This window comes from Apodemus sylvaticus, chromosome 20 (assembly GCF_947179515.1).
Source record: "Apodemus sylvaticus chromosome 20, mApoSyl1.1, whole genome shotgun sequence".
Lineage (NCBI taxonomy): Eukaryota > Metazoa > Chordata > Mammalia > Rodentia > Muridae > Apodemus > Apodemus sylvaticus.
The window spans coordinates 61,240,537-61,262,154 of record NC_067491.1 but is presented as its reverse complement, the minus strand read 5'-3'; the positions used below and the strand labels follow the sequence as shown (position 1 = coordinate 61,262,154).

The 21,618-nt window shown below is 37.3% G+C and overlaps 1 pseudogene; it reads left to right on the top strand.

The window, feature by feature from the left end:
- LOC127670654 (vomeronasal type-2 receptor 116-like) overlaps positions 1-21,074 on the top strand; it is a 35,274-nt pseudogene extending 14,200 nt beyond the window's left edge.
- Positions 21,075-21,618: the final 544 nt, after the last annotated feature.

The following is a 21,618-nucleotide window of genomic DNA, read 5'->3' as shown; positions in this document are numbered from 1 at the left end:
TGAGTGCACATGATGTGAGTGGTGAGAAGCCAGCTTTCTTTTCTCAGAATTAGCTGCTTGCAAAATTAAAAGGAGAGATTTTGATTAATTGGCATTAAAGAGCAAATACAAGACAAATACGGACACAGTCTGTTCTTCGTTTCCTTTGATGTAGAGTAAGAAGGATGAACAGTACACAAGGCAATTTAAAACTTTGATACTTTTAATAATTTTTCTGGAAACCCTCAGGAGGTGAGATGTGACATTAAGAACTATTGAGCAGAGTATCAACTTTATAACTGAAATCGGGTTTTTAAGACTAAGACTATTTAAATGACATTTATTGTTCTCCTTTTTAAAATACTGATTTCCTTTCAGCTTACTGTTGGGCCTTTTGATCATGCAATGGTTGACACAAATCAGTGTACATCTCTGTACCAGGTAGCCCCCAAAGACACAGCTCTGTTCTGTGGTATTGCCTCTTTGATGCTTCATTTCAGCTGGACCTGGGTGGGACTGCTCATCACAGATGACCACAAAGGTTCTCATTTTGCATCAGATTTTAGAATGGAGATGGAAAAGAACAAAGCCTGCATAGCTTTTGTAGAAACAGTATCGTTTCTGGGAGAATCAACATTTCGTTCGCTAAGATATGATCAGATGTGTACTCTAGAGTCATCAGCAGATGTGATTGTAATTTATGGACCCACTGATTTCCTATTAATTGTAATAATAAATATCTATAGAAAGTACACGATGAATAAAATCTGGGTTATGAATAAAAACTGGATTAACCCAAGTATTCATCCATATACAGTGTTACATTTATCCCATGGGGCTCTCACTTTTTCACCCCATCATGGGGAGATTGTTGGTTTTACAAAATTTATGCAGGAAGCCAATCCTGTTAAGTACCCAGAAGATACTTTTCTTCTTATCTTGTGGATGACTTTTTTCGATTGCTCAAGATTGCCTTCTGTACCTAAAATCATCGAAAAATGTCTGTCCAATGCATCTTTGGGATTGTTGCCAAGGAGTCTTTTTGAAATGGTCATGACTGAAGAGAGTTACAATGTGTACAATGCTGTGTATGCAGTGGCCCACAGTCTCCATGAGAAGAATCTCGATCAAATACAAGTTCAACCACAGGCAAATATTGATAGGACTCTGTTATCTCCCTGGCAGGTAATGTGCCTTTCTTTGAATTGTAAATTCACCAACATGTCACAGATGCCTGAAAAGCTCTCAAACTGGTAATGCTATATTATTTTTCCATTCAATAACCTATAAGACATAGTGCATATTTCAGTGCTTAGATATCAATATAGTTCAATGTCTATGTATATGATGGGTGGCCTGTAGAAGATTCTGTTCAACAGACTAATTCTTCTTTTTGTAGAAATAGCAGAGATAGCTGGGCATGGTGGCACACGCCTGTAATCCCAGCACTTGGGAGGCAGAAGTAGGCAGATTCCTAAGTTCGAGGCCAGCTTGGTCTACAGAGTGAGTTCCAGGACAGCTAGGACTACACAGAGAAACCCTGTCTTGAAAAAGAACCATAACCCCCAAGCAAACAAAAAGGGAAATAGCAGATATATCTGTCTTGATAATTTCTCAGTAGAAAAACCAAGACTTTCATTAATGTGCCGATCCCTGAAGCATCTTCATGTCGTAGAGTTGGGAATACCCAGGGGATGCTCCACCATCTCAGAGAAGTTGATGGAGGTTGGGTGGTGAGATGGATTAGTCTAAAAAGAGGAACTGCCATCAGGATGGAACTGAATAATTACATTGAAAAGCATACAAAAACTATAAAAAAGGAAATGTAGATCCAAATTCTAGAGTAGATTTAGAAAGTAGAATGGGAATTGCCAAGAAAAGGTGATTAGAGGGTAAAGGCAATGAAAATGTTGTTTAGAGGACACCCCACTTTAGATAAATAAGAATAATTTGTTGTTTCACAGCATGACATACAGTTAGTTGTGATGGGTAGTCATAGTTGTCAATGTGACTGCATCTGCAATCCAAATCCAAGTGCCAAGCTGGTGGTTATAATGGAGTTACCATGTTAAGCTGTCTTGAGAGGTATGTGTCAGGCAACTTTGGGGCATTAGGTCATTGGATCTAGGGAAATTTTGTGTGACTTTTTATTCATAGGAACAATAAGCACTCTTTAAGTCAGTGAAGCATACAGGACAACTGTGTACCTCTGGGTTTCATAGAAGTCAACATACATGTAAGTCATGGCTACCAATTCATGTTAGGCTATGCTTTCTAGTTTGAAAACTGCCATTGTATTCTATGTTGTTAAGTTTATAAAACATTTGATTGTTTGAAATGCATGTTCTCATTCTTGCAAATAAACCAGAACAAAAAGAAAAAAGAAGAAAGAAAAAAAAATCCAGGTTTTCAAGTTCATTTTACACAAAATATATACAAAATTCCTGTATGCCATTAGAATAAGTATGTGCTCTAAATCAGCCAACTCCTGATTATCCACCAAACTCAAATAACGTCGTCTTAAACATTGAGGCTGTAAAAATGTCAGGAAATATAAGGATATACCTAGTTTTTCAAAGAAGTTGAGATCCATTCACTCCATAGTCCTTGAACATTTGGTAGTACTTGGAATAGTAATAAGATAGTTTCTTTAAACCATGGCAAAGTAATAGGGTCTTTTGTAGCATTTTAGAGATTCTTGGAATTATATTTTATTCTATTAGATAATAGTGATAGAAATGAAGTAGCTTCAATCTGTTGAAAACGGATAAAAAGTTGTGACTTGTTTGCTGTATTATCTTTGATCATTTGGTTTTTCTTGGCCTGGCATATTCTATGCAAACTGACATTTAAGAAAAAAATTATATTTATTTTCTCCTAAGCTTTCTTTTGTTGTGTTCAATCCCATAGATAATTAATTAAAACAGTGTATAACATCATATATTATTGTCAGGAAATATCTCCTTATTCATAATTAAATTATAAATCCATAACTTCAACTTCATCATAAGACTTCTCATATCTTTTAGCTTCACCCTTTTCTGAAGAATATTCAAGTCAAAAACTCTGTTGGTGACCCTGTGGTTCTGGACTGGAAAAGGAAGGCTGATCCAGAGTATGATATTAACAACATTTGGGACTTTCCATCAGGTCTTTCACTATTGGTGAAAGTGGGTACATTTGTTCCTAGTGCTTCCAAGGGGGAACAGCTGATGATATCTGACTACATGATTAACTGGCCCATAGGATTTACAGAGGTGTGATTCTAAGTAAATCTTATATGCTTCTTGATGTAGTAAATCTTGGTTCTTAATACTTACCCCATCAATACACTCATAACTATTATTATTAAGAGTTTTACTGATCGCTCATTCTTGTGGAAGTGTTTTAAACATTTTTAAATTATCTAATCATTTTGACCTTTAAAGAAAGGTTATCAATTACTACTTTCTGACATCATTGTAACAAAAGAGATATCAGGCTGTTTACATTAACTTCCAGAGTCCAAGGTAAATTTTTTTCAAAATAACATAAATTGAACTTCCCTGAGAAGAGGAATCTTAGTATACATAGTATTTCTGAACTTCTTTCATCAAGGAAAACCTGTCGAGTATTATCATAAAACATGGTAGTATGAGGGACCATTAATATGGGAGATATTTCCCTAATTTATTAAAAAATGGGATTAGAAAAAAATTAGTGAAAAAACACCCTTACCAATAATAACCACAAATAATGTAAACTATTTTGGTGTAACTCTAACCAAGGAAATCAAAGACATGTATGAAAACAAATTCAAGTCCTTGAAGAAATAAACTGAAGAAGATGTCAGAAGATGGAAACCTCTTTCATCCTCATGGATGAATTTGATTAACCTAGTGAACATTGGAAATTTAGAGTGTTCCCTAAATTTTACAAATTTCATAAAGGAATTTACAGATACAGTGTAATTACTATGAAAATTCTCAGACAATTATTTACAGACCTTCAAAGAGCAATTCTCAACTTCATATGGAAAAACAAAAACCAAGGATAGCTAAATGAACCTGAACAATAAAAGAAGTTCTGGAGAAATCACCATCCTTGCCCTCAAAATGTAATACTGAGCAATGGTATAAAACCTTTATGGTTTCCTATAAAATGAAAGTAGTTGATCGGTGGAATGAAATCAGTTCCCTGTAGTACATTTACGGAGACTTGATTTTTACAGAAGCCAAACCTTACAATGGAAAAAAGAAAGCATCTTCAACAAATGATGTCTCTCCCACTGAATATATGCTTGTAGAAGAATGCAAATAGAACAATATTTATCACTCTGAGGACACCCAAGACCAAGTGCTTCAAAAACCTCAACATAATACCAAGATACACAGAGTCTAATAGAAGAGAAAGTGGGAAATAGTTTTGAACCCATTGGCAGAGAAGACAGTTTCCTGGACGGATCATGAAACCATTGATAACTGAACCTGAAACATTTCCATAAGGCAAAGGACATTATCAATAGGACAAAAATTGCAGCTGATAGACTGTGAAAAGATCTTCATTAACATTACATTCAGTAAAAGCCTAATATTCTAAATAATAAGTAATTCAAGAAATTAGATTCCTTAATTTGAAAAGCTAATAACAAAATTTTTAAAATGTGGTAAAGATCTAAATAGAGAATTCCCAAAGGGTAGCCTTGAATGTCTTAGAAGCAGTTAAGAAATGTTCAACAACCCTAGTCATCAGGGAAATGCAAGTGAAAATGACCCTGAGAAATCATCTTACACCAATCAAAATGGCTAAGATAAAAAGAAAAGCTCAAGAGATAGCATATGGTAGTAAGGATATAGAGAAAGGGCAGCACTCCTCCGTTTCTGGTGAGATTGCAAACTTGTACAATCACACAGGAAAACAATGTGGCATTTTCTCAGAAAACTGTAAATAGTACTACGTGAAGACGTGTATATATACTGCTCCTGGGCATATAACCAAAACTGCTGTACCATATCAGAAAGACACTTGGTCTCCTATCTTTATAGTAGCCTTGTTCATAATAGCCAGAAACTGGAAACAACCCAGATAGGCCTCAATGGAAAAATAGATTCAGAAAATGTGGTTCATTCACATAGTGGTCTACTATTCAGCTATTAAAACACTCGGCCATTATAAATTTTCAAGGAAAATGGATGGAACTAGAAAATATCCTCCCCAATGAGGTAACCCAGACCCAAAAGGCATGCACAGTATTTGCAAACTCTTGAGAGGACATTAGTCATAAAGTATATATTAGCCCTGATTCAATCCACAGACCCAATGAAGCTAAACAAAGCAGGATACTGAAGCGAGGATATATGAATCTCTCTTAGAAGTGGTTTGAAACAGTCATAATGGGTAGAGTGAGGGAGGAACTGGGTGTACGAGGGAAGGTGGTAGGGAATGGTGGTCTCAGTATCAGGTGTTGGGAGAGTTAGAAGAATGAAAGGCAATCTGTAGCTGCCAGCAGTATAGGGTTTGGGGGAGTCACAAGAAGTGTCAGAAACATGGCTTTAGGAAGGGTACCAGTAGAAAATTCAGGTGACCATAGCTGAGAAAAATAGCAGATTGTGGAGATGTGTAACATGAAGAGGACAAACAACTCCTATAGCCATGCTGGTCCTGCCTTGGGGGGATAAGGACAACAACACAGACACAAAAATTTTGACCCCAAATCTGTCCTATTTAAAAGAAATGCAAGGATGGAAGAGAGATTGATAGAATGGCCAACCAATAATTGGCCCAATTTGAGATCCATCCTGGGGCAATACTCAGTCCCTGAAACAGTTAATGATATTTTTATGCTTGCAGAAAAAGACCTAGCACAAGTGTCCTCCAAGATGCTTCACCCAACTGTAGACAGACACAGATGAAGAGATCCACAGCCTAACACTGGACAGAGCTAAGGGTCTCTTATGGAAGGATTGAGGCCCAGAATAGTTTAGGAACTGCACAGGAAGACCAAGAGTCTAGGAACCTCAACCCTTGGGGGCTCTGACAAAATAATCCACCAATCAAAGGCCATACATGAGATAGACATAGTCTCCACACCCTCAAAATATGTAGTAGATGTGCAGCTCAAACTCCATGTTGGTTCCAAATAGCTGAAGTGGGGGCTGTCCTTAAGCTATCTGTGGGACTCACTCCACAATTAGCTGCCTTCCTTGGCCAGAGTGGGAGAGTATGAATCTAATCCTGTAGAGACATGATGTGGCAGAGTGGCAGTAAATCCAGGGGGCCCACACCCTCTCAGCAGAGTTGGGGAGGGGGAGGACTGTTAGGGTGTGGACCGGGAGGGGCAGCATCCTATATGGAAATTGAATAAAACAATTAGTGAAAAAATTATCTCACAATGACACATAAAAAATGGAGTGGTGTCAGGTGGTCCTTAGTTGTTTAAGAATCATGGGTGAGAAACCCATGATTAGCAGGATAGTAAACAGAAATACTGCACGTTCTCCATTTCTAGTAATTTTCCAGTTTCCTGCTTTAACTCCTGTCCTTATTTCCATTGATGAGAAACATGTCTGTCCTCAGTTTGCTTTTGGTATGCTGTTTGAGCACAATAGAAACCACAACTAAGACAACTAGAAAGGCAGTCACAGTCAGTTTTCAGGTGGCCTTTGCTTTTAAGCCTTTGGCAGACACACAACAAACTGAGAGGATGTTCTTTTATTTTTAAGTCTCATCTTGGAAAAATGGCAACAAAACCAATGCGAGGAAAGTAGGATTCTCTTCAGAACATCACAGTTGGAGGGTGAAGTTCATCATGGCAGGGAATCAGGACAGCAGCGATTTGAGGAAACTGGGCAGATTCTGTCCACATTCAGGAGGAAGAAAGCGATGGCTGTTGCTGGCCAAACTTCATTTCCACTTTTCATTCAATAGCACGTTTGTACGTTTTTAAAAATAAATTTTAATTAATACACCTTCCATTATAAAATATGTACTTGGGCACTGATTAGGAGCTAAGCATTTTGTATCTTGTATTAAATATTTTTCAGATTCCTCGGTCTGTCTGCAGTGAGAGCTGCAGCCCTGGATTTAGGAAAGTTGTCCTGGAGGGAAGGCCTACCTGTTGCTTTGACTGCAGTCCTTGCCCAGACAATGAGATTTCCAATGAGACAGGTGAAGGACAAGTCTCTCAGAGGATTTTACATACTCCCTATGGTGCACTGTCAAAACTAAGTAATGAAAAAACTAAACAAGAGAACTACGTGGCAATTACATTACTTCAGAATCGCAACTAAATTTTTAAGTCTATGCTCTTTCTTTAAAATTTTTTATTGTTTGTTTTATTTGTTTACATTCAAATATTATCTCCCTTCCTGTTTTGCCCTCGGCAAACACCCAATCCTATCCCTCCTGCTTCTATGATGATGCCACCCTCACCCACACAACACCTTCCTACTTCAGAGCCCTAGCATTCTCCACCACTGGGTCATCCACCCTCCACAGGACTAAAGGGCTCCCCTCCCACTGATGCCAGATAAGGTAATCTTCTGGTGCATATGCAGCTGTACCCATGGTTCTCTCCATGTGTTCTGGTTGGTTGATACTGTTCTTCCTATGGAGTTGCAACCCCTTCAGCTCCTGCAGGCCTTCGTCTAACTCCTCCATTGGGATTCTTGTGCTCAGTCCAGCGGTTGGCTGTGAGCATCCCCATCTGTATTTCTCAGGCTCTGTCAGTAGACACCTGTATCTGGCTCCTCTGAGCAAGCACTTTTATTGTTATTAGTTATATTCTTTATTTACATTTCAAATGTCGTCCCCATTCCTGATTTCCCCCCGAAAATCCCCTAACTCATCCCCCCTCCCCCTGCTCACCATTCCACGGACTCTCACTTCCCTGTCTTGGGGTTCCCCTATACTGGGGCATCTAACTTTCTCAGTACCAAGGGCCTCTCCTCCCTTTGATGTCCAACAAGGCCATCCTCTGCTTCATATGTATCTGGAGCCATGGGTCCCTCCATGTGTACTCTATGGTTGATGATTCAGTCCCTGGGAGCTCTGGGGGAGCTGGGTGGTTCATATTGTTGTTCTTCCTATGGCGCTGCAAACCCCTTCAGCTCCTTGGGTCTTTTCTCTAGCTCGTCCATTGTGCTCAGTTCAATGGTTGGCTGAGAGCATCCACCTCTATATTTGTCAATCACTGGCAGAGCCTCCCAGATGACAGCTATATCAGGCTCCTATCAGCAAGGACTTGTTGGCATCCACAATAGTGTCCAAGTTTTGTAAATGTATATGAGATGGATCCCTAGGTGGGGCAGTCTCTGGATTATCTCTCCCTCAGTCTCTGATCTACACTTTGTCTCTGTATCTCCTCCTGTGGGTATTTAGTTCCCCCTACTAAGAAGGACTAGAGTATCCATAATTTGTTCTTCTTTCTTCTTGAGCTTCATTTAGTCTGTGAATTGTATCCTGCCCCTCTTCTCCCCTCATCCTCTGCTCTGTTAACCAATTTTCTCCCTCTAGCTCCCATTATTATTTTCTTCCGTCTTCTAAGTAGGACTGAAGGATCCACAATGTGGTCTTCTTTCAGCTTGATCTTCATAGTTTGTCCATTGTATAGTGGGTATTACAAGCCTTTTGCCTAATAGCCACATCACTATGAGAGAGTAGTACATATGTTTCATGTTCTTTTGCTGCTCAACATTTTCAGTGAGGATGGTATTTTCTACTTCCATCCATTTGAATGCAAAACTCAAAGTTGCCATTTCTAATAGCTAAATAGCAGTCCATTGTGTATTTGCATGATAAGTATTGTATCCATTCTTTCATTGATGGGCATCTGGGTTGTTTCAAGTTCTGGCTATTATAAAAAAGGCTGATATGATCATATTGGAGCATCTTTTGGATATATGCCCAGGAGTGGTGTAACTGGATCCTCAGGTAGTACTATTTACAATTTTCTGAGAAACTATCACACTGATTTCAAGAGTGGTTTTACCAGCTTCCATTCCCACCAGCAATAGAAGAGTTTGCCTCTTTCTCCACATCCTTACCAGCATTTGCTGTCACCTGAGAGTTTGATTTTAGTTATTCTAAAGGGTGTGTGGTGGAATCTGAAGGTCATTTTGATTTACATTTCCCTGATGACTAAGAATGTTGAACAATTCACCAGGAGCTTCTAAGACACTTGAGATTCCTTATTTGGAAAGTCTTTTATTAGCTCTGTATTCCATTTTTAATAGCATTACCTGGTTCTATGGAGTCTTTATGCTAACGTCTTTGATCCACTTCACTTGAAGTTTTGTGCAGGGTGATAGATATATATCTATTTTCATTCCTCTACATCAGACATCCCATTAGCTCACCACTATTATTTAGATGCTTTCTTTTTTCCCCATTGTATGATTTTGGGTTTTTGTCAGAAATTTAAGTGTCTGTAGGCATGTGGCTTTGAGGATTGATTCCATTGATCAATATGTTTGTTCCTAGACTAGTATCATGCAGATTTTATTACTATTACTTAAGGTCAAGGATGGTGTTACCTCCAAAAGTTCTATTATAGTTCAGGATTCCCTTAGTGATGCTGGGATTTTGTTTTTCCATATAAAGTTAAGATTACTATTTCAAGGTCTGTAAAGAATTGTATTGAAATTTTTATGGGAATTGGATTGAATACGTAGGTTACTTTTGGTTTGGTAATCATTTACATTATGTTAATTTTGATTTCAAGGACATGAGAGATCTTTGGATATTCTGATATCTTTCTCAATGTTTTCTTCAGTGATTTCAAGATAATTTCTTATAGGTTTTCAGTTGCATGGCTAGAATTACATGAAGATATTTATATTATTTATAAATATTGTAAAGTAATCTGTTTCCATAATTTCTTTCTCAGCTCATTTATCATTTGTGTAAAGAAGGAATATGGCATTTTTAATGTTAATTTTGTTTCAGCCACTTTTTTCTGATTTTTAATATTTCTTTAATTATTATTTCTTTTTTCTTTTTTATTAATTTTATTAATTTTATTCGATACATTTTTTATTTACATTTCAAATGATTTCCCCTTTTCTGGTCCCCTACTCCCCGAGTGTTCATCAGTTGTACGTGTTCTCTGGTAGAATTTTTGGAATTATTTATGTTTATTGTCATATCATCTGTCAAAAGCAATGCTTTGACTTCTTTCTTTCCAATTTGTAGCCACTTGATCTGTTTTAGTTCTCTGACTGTTCCAGCTACTACTTCAACCTCTGTATTGAATAGATTAGTGAGAGTGGGCAACATTGTCTTGTCCCTGATCTTAGTGGAATTAGCTAAGTTTCTGTCCATTTAATTTGATGTTAGATACTGGCTTTCTGTATGTTGTTTGTGTAAAATTTAGATGTTTGACATATATCCCTGATTTTTCAAACACTTAAAAAATGAATTAATGTCACATTTTCTTTATTTTAATTAATTTTTTACACTCCATATTTTATTCACCCCCATCGACTCACCAACTGTTCAACATCTCATACTTCCTTCACATCCTCTGTCTCCACATGGAGGTCCAGACCCCCACCCTGCCTGACCTCTAAACTCCCTGAGGTCTCCAGTCTCTTGATGGTTAGGTGCATCATCTCATAACACTGACCCATCAGTCCTCTACTGTATGTGTGCGGGAGCTGGTATATGCTGCCTGTTTGGTGGTCCAGTGATCGAAAGATCACATAAGTCCAGATTAATTGAGACTGCTGGTCCTCCTACAGGATCGCTCTTCTCCTCAGCTTCTTTCAACCTTCACTAGTTCAACAACAAGGGTCAGCTGCTTCTGTCTATTGGTTGGGTACAAATATCTGCATCTGACACTTTCTGCTGCTTTTTGGGATTTCCAGTTCTCTGTCAAGATAGGAGGTTCCTTTCTGTGAATGAATTGGTATCACATTTTCATAATGTTTCCTTCAGCATTTAAAAAGATGATCAATATGTTTTTTTTCTTCAATTTTTTTATATGGTGAATCAGGCAGAAGGATTTTCATGTATTGAACCATCTTTGGATCTCAGGGATGAATCCTACTGAGTTATGGTTTATGACATTTTTGATGTGTTCTTGGAATTGGTTTGTGAGTTTTGATTTTTATAGATTGTTTTTAGTATTTCTGCATCAATATGCATAAGTGAAATAGGTCCGAAATTATTTTTGTTTGTTGAGTCTGTGAAATTTGTGTATCAGTTTGACCGTGGACTCATAAAATGAGTATGGCAGTGCTCCTGCTTCTATTTGGTGGAGTAATCCATGAAGAATTGGTTTTAGCTCTCCTTTAAAAGTCTGGGAGAATTCTGAAATAAAACCACTTGGCCCTGTGTATTTTTTTTATTTGATATATTTTTTATTTACATTTCAAATGATTTCCCCTTTTCTGTTCCCTCACTACCCAAAATTCCCATAAGCCCTCTTCCCTCCCCCTGTTCTCCCATACACCCCTTCCCACTTCCCTGTTCTGGTTTTGCCCTATACTGCTACACTGAGTCTTTCCAGAACTAGGGGCCACTTCTACATTCTTCTTGCACATCATTTGATGTGTGGATTATGTTTTGGGTATTCCAATTTTCTAGGGTATTTTTAATCAAGAGACATTTCATGACTGCTTCTCTCTTTTTTTTTTTTTTTAGGGTTTTACAGATATTTATATAGGATACCTGATCTTGATTTAACTTTAGTAAGTATGGAATTTGTTTAGAAATTTAGCCAGTTCATTAAGCTTTTCCAGTGTTGTGGAGTATAAGCTTTGAAGTAAGCTAACACTTTTTTTTTTCTTGTGTGTGTTTTTGCCTCCCTTTTCATTTCTGAATTTTTTTATTTATAAATATTTATTTATGTTTGATCAGATATTTTCTTTACTTACATTTCAAATGTTATCCCCTTTCCTCGTTTCCCCTCTGAAAACGCCCTATTCTTTCGCCCCTCCCCCAGTTCACCATCCTACACACTCATGCTTCCTTGTCCTGGCATTCCCCTATACTAAAGCATCGAATCTTCTCAGGACCAATGGATTCTCTTCCCTTTGATGTCCAACAAGGCCATCCTCTGCTACATACGAAGCGGGAACCATGGGTTCCTCCATGTGTACTCTTTGGTTGGTGGTTTAGTCCCTGGGAGCTCTGGGGGGATTCTGGTTGGTTCATATTGTTGTTGCTTCTATGGGACTACAAGTTCCTTCAGCTCCTTGGGACCTTTCTCTAGGACCTCCATTGGGGACCTTATGATCAGTTCAGTGGTTTTCTGAGATCATCCACCTCTGTGTTTGTCAGGTACTGGCAGAGCCTCTCAAGAGACAGCTATTTCGGGCTACTGTCAGCAAGTGCTTGTTGGCATCCACAATAGTGATTGGGTTTGGTGACTGTATATGGGATTGATCTCTCTGTGGGGCAGTCTCTGGAAGGTCTTTCATTCAGGCTCTGCTCACACTTGGTCTCTTTATCTCCTCCCATGGGCATTTTGTGCCCCCTTCTAAGAAGGACCAAAGTATTCATACTTTGGTGTTCCTTCTTCTTGAGCTTTGTTTGGTCTGGGAATTGTATCTTAGGTATTCTGAGCTTCTAGGCTAATATCCACTTATCAGTGAGCACATACCATGTGTGTTCTTTTGTGATTGGGTTTCCTCACTTGGGATGATATCTTCTACTTCCATTCATTTCCCTAAGAATTTCAAAATTAATAAATTCATTGTTTTTAATAGCTGAATAGTGTATTCTATTGTGTAAATGTACCACATTTTCTGTATCCATTCCAGTGTTGAGGAACATGTAGGTTCTTCCCAGCTTCTGGGTGCTATGAACATAGTGTAGCATGTGTCCTTATTACATGTTGGAGAATCATCTGGGTATATGCCCAGCAGTGGTAAAGCTGGGTCATCAGGTAATACTATGTCCAATTTTCTGAGGAAACAGCAAACTGACTTCAGAGTGGTTGTACCAGCTTGCAGTCCCACCAGCAGTGTGTGGGGGGGGTGTTCCTCTTTCTCCACATCCTTGCCAGCACCTGCTGTCACTTGAGTTTTTGATCTTAGCCATTCTTACTGGGGTGAGGCAGAAATTCAGGGTTGTTTTGATTTGCATTTCCCTGATGACTAAGGATCTTGAACATTTCTTTAGGTGTTTCTCTGTAAGAGAAAGAAATTACAAAAATAACATCCTACACAGTAATCACCAACAATATAAAGTATCTTGATGTGACTCTAACCAAACAAGTCAAAGATCTGTATGACAAGAACTTCAAGTCACTGAAGAAAGACATTGAAGAAGACCTCAGAAGATGGAAAGATCTCCCATGCTTGTGGATTGGCAGGATTAATATAGTAAAAATGACCATCTTGTCAAAAGCAATATACAGATTAAATGCTGTCCCCATCCAAATTCCAACTCAATTTTTCAGAGTTAGAAAGAGCAATTCTCAAATTCATCTGGTATAACAAAAAACCCAGTATAGTAAAAACGATTCTCAAAAATAAAAGAACTTCTGTGGGAATCCAGGATCCTGGACCTCAAACTGTACTACAGAGCAACAGTGTTTAAAAAGTGAATGGTAAACTGGTACAGTGACAGACTGGTAGATCAGTGCAATGGAATTGAAGACCCAGAAATGAAACAACACACCTATGGTCACTTGATGTTTGACAAAGTAGGTAATACCATCCAGTGAGAAAAAGATTATCATTTCATCAAATGGTTATGGTTTAACTGATGATCAGCTTACAGAAAAATGCAAATTGATCCATTATTATCTCCTTGTACAAAGCTCAAGTTCAATTGGATCAAGGACCTCCACATAAAACCAGATCCACTGAAACTAATAGAAGAGGAAGTGGGGAAGAGCCTCGACCACATGGGCACAGGGGAAAATTTCCTGAACAGAGCATCAATGACTTACGCTCTCAGATAAAGAATTGGCAAATGGGACTTCATAAAATTACAAAGTTTCTGTAAGACAAAGGACACTGTCAATAGAACAAACACAATGGCAACCAACAAATTGAGAAAAGATCTTTACCAACCGGATATCCGGTAGAGGTCTAATATCCAATGTACACAAAGAATTTAAGAAGTTAGATTCCAGAGAACAAAAGAAACCTATTAACAATGGGGTACAGAGCTAAACAAAGAATTCTCAAGTGTGGGTTTTATTTATTTTGATACGATTGCTATGTAGTTAATATGGTGAGATTTTGTCTATCTTATTGATTTTCTCGATGAACTAGTTCTTGTCTTCATTGATTAATTTTATTCCTTTTGCTCTAACTGATTGATTTCAGCCCTGATTTGATTATTTCCTCTTCTTGCCTCCTCTTCCTGGTATTTCATTTTTCTAGAGCTCTCACATATATGTTTAAATTACTCTTTTGAGAATTTTCAAATTAAATTCTTTATAAAGACACTCAGTGCAGTGATCCTTCCTCTTAGCACTATTTTTACTGTTTCCCAAGAATTTGGGTTTGCTGTGCTTTGTTTTTATTGAAATCTAAAAATTTCTTTATTTCTCCCCTAATCCAGAGATCATTGAGTAATGAGTTCTTCAGTTTTCATGAGTGTATAGGTTTCATGGTATTTCTGTTGTTGAAGTCCAAATTTCCTCCAAGGTTCTCTCATAACAGAAAAAAATGATGTTTCAATTTTCTTGTATCCATGAAGGATGCTTTGTGACAGATTATCTGGTAAATATTGGGAGGAAGAATCCATTAGGTGCTGAGAAGACAGTATATTCTTTTGTGTTTGTGTGAAATATTCTCTAGATGCCTTTTAAGTGCATTTGATTCATAATGTCTGTAAGTTTTGTTATTTCTCTGTTTAGTTTCTGACTAAATAACATGTCAATTGGTGAAAACAGAGTGTTGAAATTAACCACTAGTAATGATCAGAGTTTGACATGTGGTTCAAGCTTTATCAATGTTTCATTTACAAATGTTCATGCCTTTGAACTGGAGGCATGCATGTTGAGAGTTGAAATATCATCTTAGTAGATTTTTCCTTTGCTGAGTATGAATTATCCATTCCCATCTCCTTTTATTAATTTTAGTTGGAAGTTTATTTTAATAAGTATAAGAATGATTATTTCAGCTTACTTCTAGGGCTTTTTGTCCTGGAAATTTTTTTCAGAACTTACTCTAAGGTAATGTCTATTGGTATTGCTGAGTTCTTTGTTTTATACAGCAAAATGAAAGCATCTTAGTCAGGGTTTCTATTCCTGCACAAACATCATGACCATGAAGAAAGTTGGGGAGGAAAGGGTTTATTCAGCTTACACTTCCACACTGCTGTTCGTCACTAAAGGAAGTCAGGACTGAAACTCAAGCAGGTCAGGAAGCAGGAGCTGATGCAGAGGCCATGGAGGGATGTTACTTTTGGGCTAGCATCCCTGGCTTTCTCGGTCTGCTTTCTTATGGAAAGCAAGACTACCAGCCCAGGGATGGCAACACTGACAAGGGGCCCTTCCCTGTAATCACTAAATCAGAAAATGCCCCACAGCTGGATCTCATGGAGCCATTTTCCCAAATGAAGCACCTGTCTCTGTGGTAAGTCCAACCTGTGTCAGGTTGACACACAAAACCAGCCAGTACAGAGAGTTCCTGTTTTTGTACTTGTTCTGTTAGTCTGTGTCATTTATTGAGAAATTGAATCAATAGATGGTGAGAAATATTAATGATCAGTGTTTGTTTATCCCTATTATTTGATGTTGGTGTTGTGTGTATATGGGTTTGTGTGTGTTTAAATTGATTTTCCTTGTATGGAATTACCTATTTCTTGTGTTTCCTTCAAATTAGCTATCATCTTTCTGTTGGAGTTTTCCTTCTAGCATTTTGTTTTAGGAATGGATTTTTGGATAGATATTGTTTAAATCCAGACTTGTCTTGAATTATGGTTGTTTACTCCATCTATTGTGATTGACAGTTTTGCTGGTTTTAGGACTCTAGGTTGGCATGTGTGATGTTTTCATAGGTTTTAGATATCTGTCCAGGCCCTTCAGTTTTTAGAGAATCTATTGAAAATGCAGAATTCTAACAGGTCTGCTATGGAATGATACCTGGTCTTTTCCCTCAGTGCTTAGTCTTTCTTAGTCCTCTACATTCTGCATTTTCATTATTTTGTTGAGGGAGGACTTTTCTGGCCCACTCTATTTTGTGTTACACAAGCATCTTTTATGTTTATAGGTATTTCTCTCTTTACATTGTGATTTTTTCTAATATAATTTTGTTGAAAATACTTTCTTACCCTGGGATTTGGGACTCTTTACCTTCTACTATTACGATCATTCTAAGGTTACTTGTTTTCTTTGTATTCCAGATTTCTTGGCTGTTTTGTTTCAGGGATATTTTAGCGTTAACATTTTCTTTTACTGATGTGCCAGTTTCTATTTTTGTATGCCTGAGATTCTCTCCTACATCCTTTCATCTTATTGGTGATCCTTGCATTTGTTGTTCTGTAAACTTCTTTAGGGTTTCCATCTGCCGTTTACTCTCAGTTTGTATTTTCATTCTGGCTTCTATTTCCACTTTCATTTCCTGAACAGCTTTACGTACTTCCCTGGTTAACTGTAGTTTCTGCTATTACTTTAAGAGATTTATTTGTTTCCTCTGTAAAGTCCTATATTTGTCTGATTGTGTTTTCCTTTTCTTTTTTAAGCATTTTATTCCTTTCCTTTTTAACGGCCTCTATCATCTTCATAAGACTGGATTTAAGGGCACCGTGGTTCAGTTGTGTTAAGATTTGCAGGGCTTGCTGTTGTAGAGTAAGTTTGCCCTGTTGGTGTCATAAATATTTTTTTGTTTGAGTTAGTTTCATGCCTTTAGCCATCTAGATGTTTTTTTAATAATAAAACAATAAATAAAACAATAAATAACTCGACAACATAAGGAGGTCAAAGGGATACAAATTGGAAAGGAAGAAGTCAAACGATCATTATTTGCAGATGACATGATAGTCTACCTAAGTGACCCAAAAAACTCCACTAGAGAACTCCTACAGCCATCTAGATGTTTTAGTCACTGCATGTTCCTGTTATGATATATATTGGGATGATGGCTAACCATCGTGATATTGGTGTGATAGTCCCCTGGTGTATATTTTGGGGCTATATGGTTCTGGAATAGCAGGTCTTAAAAAGATGGCAAGAGACTTGGCAGAAAATTTTATATCTGGCAAGGACGATCTCCTCAGAGCCATGCCTGACAAAGTTCTTTGGGCAGGGACGATTAGAGAAGGAAAGAAATCTAAATGTTTTGGTTCTGGATCAACAGGCTTGATGAACCTGGGCAGAGACGTAGTGGGAGAATAGAAGTCTGGTGCAGATTTCTGGATAATTATATTTCCTCATCTATTAATTTCCATTATTTGACTGTAAAATATTTTATATAAGGTATTTTTCTGCTACATATAGACTACCTAATTGCCTGTTAATTCGGTTATAGTTCCTGTATGCAGATTGAAGACATATAAATTTCACTTACGAATTTAATGTGGTTGTAGAAGGACCACTTCAACTGTCTCCCCAAAATGCTTCCTTTATTACAGACTGAAGTTCAGACACGTTAGAGATATGTACATTTGGAGGGATAGAATAGAATAAAGGTTTAGACCTACATCACAGTATCAGATTGCATTGATTAAAAATACAGCTACATATATGTTGAACACTCAAAAGTTAAAGAAATTACTGATCAAAGGAATTTGAATACAGGGAAATATAATAAACAAATATTTCAAGACAAACCATACGCCTTATACGAAATAAATTTTGTCTTATAGATCAGTTGCCATAAATTAATGAATATTGTTTATAAGATACAATATTAAAAGCTAGTATAACACAGCAACAAATATAATCTAACAACACAGCAGAACAGATTTGTGTAAAAGTGTTACATTAGCATGAATAGTCACATTGAGAAAATGTTAACTATTTGACAGGAGAGTTCAAGAAAGCATAAGAAAGATACACAAATACAGAACTGAGTGTGAAAAGAAGTAAATGTAGTCTTTCTGTATCTTTTAAGGAAAAGTGAAACTAAAATAGTTTTTGAAATAAAGCCTTTATAAAAATACGGAAAGTTATTTGTGACAAGAAATATGTGATTAAATAATATTAGGAGCATTTATTTTTCTCCTCTGAGTTTTATTCACAAAGATTTAGTTCTTAAAATCTATTCTGTTGATTTTTTGTATGGTTCTCTTTGTTTCTACTTGATTGATTTCGGCCCTGAGTTTGATGATTTCCTGCCTTCTACTCCTTCTGGGTGAAGTAGCTTCTTTTTGTTCTAGGGCTTTCAGGTGTGTCATTAGCTGGTAATGTATGCTCTCTCCATTTTCTTTTTGGAGGCACTCAGGGCTATGAGTTTTCCTCTTAGCACTGCTTTCATTGTGTCCCATAGATTTGGGTATGTTGTGTTTTCATTTTCATTGTGTTCTAAAAAGTCTTTAATTTCTTTCTTTATTTCTTCCTTGACCAGGGTATCATTGAGTAGAGTATTGTTAAGTTTCCACGTGTATGTGGATTTTCTGTTGTTTCTGTTGCTATTGAAGACCACTTTTACTCCATAGTGATCAGATAGGAGGCATGGTATTAGTTCTATCTTCTTATATTTGTTGAGGTCTGTCTTGTGACCAATTATATGGTCGATTTTGGAGAAGGTACCATGAGGTGCTGAGAAAAAGGTATATTCTTTTGTTTTAGGATAGAGTGTTCTATATATATCTGTTAAATCTAATTGGTCCAAAGCTTCAATTAGTTTCATTGTGTCCCTGTTTAGTTTCTGTTTTCCTGATCGGTCCATTGAGGAAAGTGCAGTGTTGAAGTCACCCACAATTAATGAAGTCCTCCCTTCCTCTGGGAGGACAGGGGAAGAGAAGGGGGCTTACGGGACTTTCGGGGAGTGGGGGGGCTAGAAAAGGGGAAATCATTTGAAATGTAAATAAATTATATCGAATAAAAAAAATTAAAAAATAAATAAATAAATAAATAAATCTGAAAAAAAATCTATTCTGGAGGAACAAAGAAAACATAAATTTAACTATTAAGTAGTTCTTTTCCTGGAAATGTTTCAAAAAGTTTTCCAAAACAGTAAACTAATAGCCACGAAATTATCTCAATATTAAAAGGAACTTAAATCCCCTACTCTACCCTTAATTTCATCACAGAACCCAGTAGTACTTAAAAGAGAAAAGGCCTATTAACTTTTCTCAAACATCCATATATTCACTATAATACCTGTGAGAACTTTCTTCCATCAAAAATGAAAGGAGCTAGGGAAAGATAAGGAATGGTTTGAAGACATATTTAGTAGTTTCCAACCAACATCACATGAGAAGAAAATATTTTCAAACTGAAAAAAAATTATAAATAAAAATGAATTTGTGTCATATATCCCAGACTAAAAAATCATTTTACATAAGAAATTCAATGAAAAATGTCTATTTCAAAATTGAATTCGCATCTTCTATTGGAAATTTAGAAATATTTTTGAGAACTGGTATAAAAGTAGAATTAGTTATTGCAATGTAATTTGGTATTTTCTAGTTTGAAAATATGTGCTTCAACTGTATTACAAAATATAAATAAAAGAAAGGTAAAAAGCTAAAAATAAGAATACTTCAATATACAACTAAAATAAATAGGCTCTCGGTATGAGATTTTATGGGTTTTTTTCATTGTCATTTTGACACAATCAGGATTTATGTAATAAAAGAAAAACCACAATTGAAAATCCGTTGTACATACTCATGTTTAGTGGTTGCTGTTGGCTGCGCTGCCTCACTGGGTTGGTGCACCTCTGAGGAGGTGATCACAAGCTACATAACAAAGCAGGTCAGGGAAAATAGTAGAGGCAGGGCAGGCAGCACCACACCCCAGTGGACTCAGCTTCAGTTCTTACCTCCTTATCCTCCCTCCAGTTCCTGCATGGTTTCCTCAGTGATATATTTATAATGTATAATGTGAAAAATACCCTTTTCTCCAGAAAAGGATACTCTTCATCTGGTTTTTGGAAAGAAGTATAAACCTTAACTTGTGTAATATTTACTTTAGAATACTCATATCTCCATACCAAAAGTGACAAGGGGACATGGTTGTAATAACAATCCAATGAGTTTGAAGCATAAAATGTAGTAGGGTAAAGGGAAACTTGACTGTGCATTCATGATCAACTTCATTTCCACCAGGTATGGATCAGTGTGTGCACTGTCCAGAAACTCATTATGCAAATGCAGAGAAGACACACTGCCTGGAGAAAACTGTCATCTTTCTGGCCTATGATGATCCCTTGGGGAAGGGACTCACATTCGTGTCCTTTGGATTTTCTACTCTCACAGCTCTTGTTATTGGGGTCTTTGTAAACCACAGAGACACTCCAATAGTCAAGGCCAATAACAAATCTCTCAGTTACATCCTGCTCATCACTCTGACCCTCTGTTTCCTCTATCCATTGTTCTTCCTTGGTCTTCCACACACAGCCACATGTATCCTGCAACAGAACGTGTTTGGACTTCTGTTCACCGTGACTCTATCCACTGTGTTGGCCAAAACCATCACTGTAGTTATGGCCTTCAAGATTACAGCTCCAGGAAGAAAGATCAGATGGTTGCAGATATCACAGGTCCCTAAGTGTGTCATTCCAGCTTGCACTCTGATACAAGTACTTCTCTCTGGCATATGGCTGGGAACATGCCCTCCATTTATGGACATGGATGCTCACTCTGAACAGGGACACATCATCATACTTTGCAACAAGGGCTCAGATGTTGCCTTCCACTGTGCTCTGGCCTACCTGGGAGTCATGGCCTTGGGTAGTTACCTCATGGCTTTCTTGTCCAGGAACCTTCCTGACACATTTAATGAATCCAAGTCCATGGCTTTCAGCATGCTTGTGTTCTGCAGTGTATGGGTCACGTTCCTCCCTGTCTACCACAGCACCACTGGGAAGGTCAGGGTAGCTATGGAAATGTTCTCTATCCTGGCTTCCAGTGCAAGCATTCTAATTGTAATCTTTGTCCCTAAGTGCTACATTGTTTTGTTTAGGCCAGAATTAAACACACTTCCTCATACCAGGGATGAAAGACACCACAGAGGCAAATATTTACTTAAAACATTGTTCACATGATTCTTCATCTAAACTGAATTTCACTGGATCTCTACCGATCTGACCATCACATATTAGGTCACATGTTTTTCCTGTGATGGCTTTGTGGGTATGGCTTCTTCTCACCAGATATTATATTCTGAGCATAATTCCCTGGAACCCCATGATGAAGTAAGGAATCGATTTTCTGAAGTTGGACTAGTGCATTTCCAGTCCCTAAAATAAGTAAACATTTTTTAATATAACTTTAGAAAACCCTTTTGAAAACAATCATAACATTGAGATATGACAGCATGAGCTTTCATTGTTTACACTGACATAAAATATTAATTTTTTCTCTTGAAATCTGTCACTTTTTGCAATAAGGACACTCTATTCATCAAATCATGTGATGGTCCTGGGGCTTTTTCTCTAAATTCTTATTTCTAAATCATATTAATTACTTCAACCAGTGGTGTTTTTTCCTTAAAGGACCTTTTCATTTCTCCCAGTGCTGACTATGCAATGTCTTTCTGGTGGCATTGATTTCTAACAGTTTCACATGTCATGAATTTCACACAGTTTG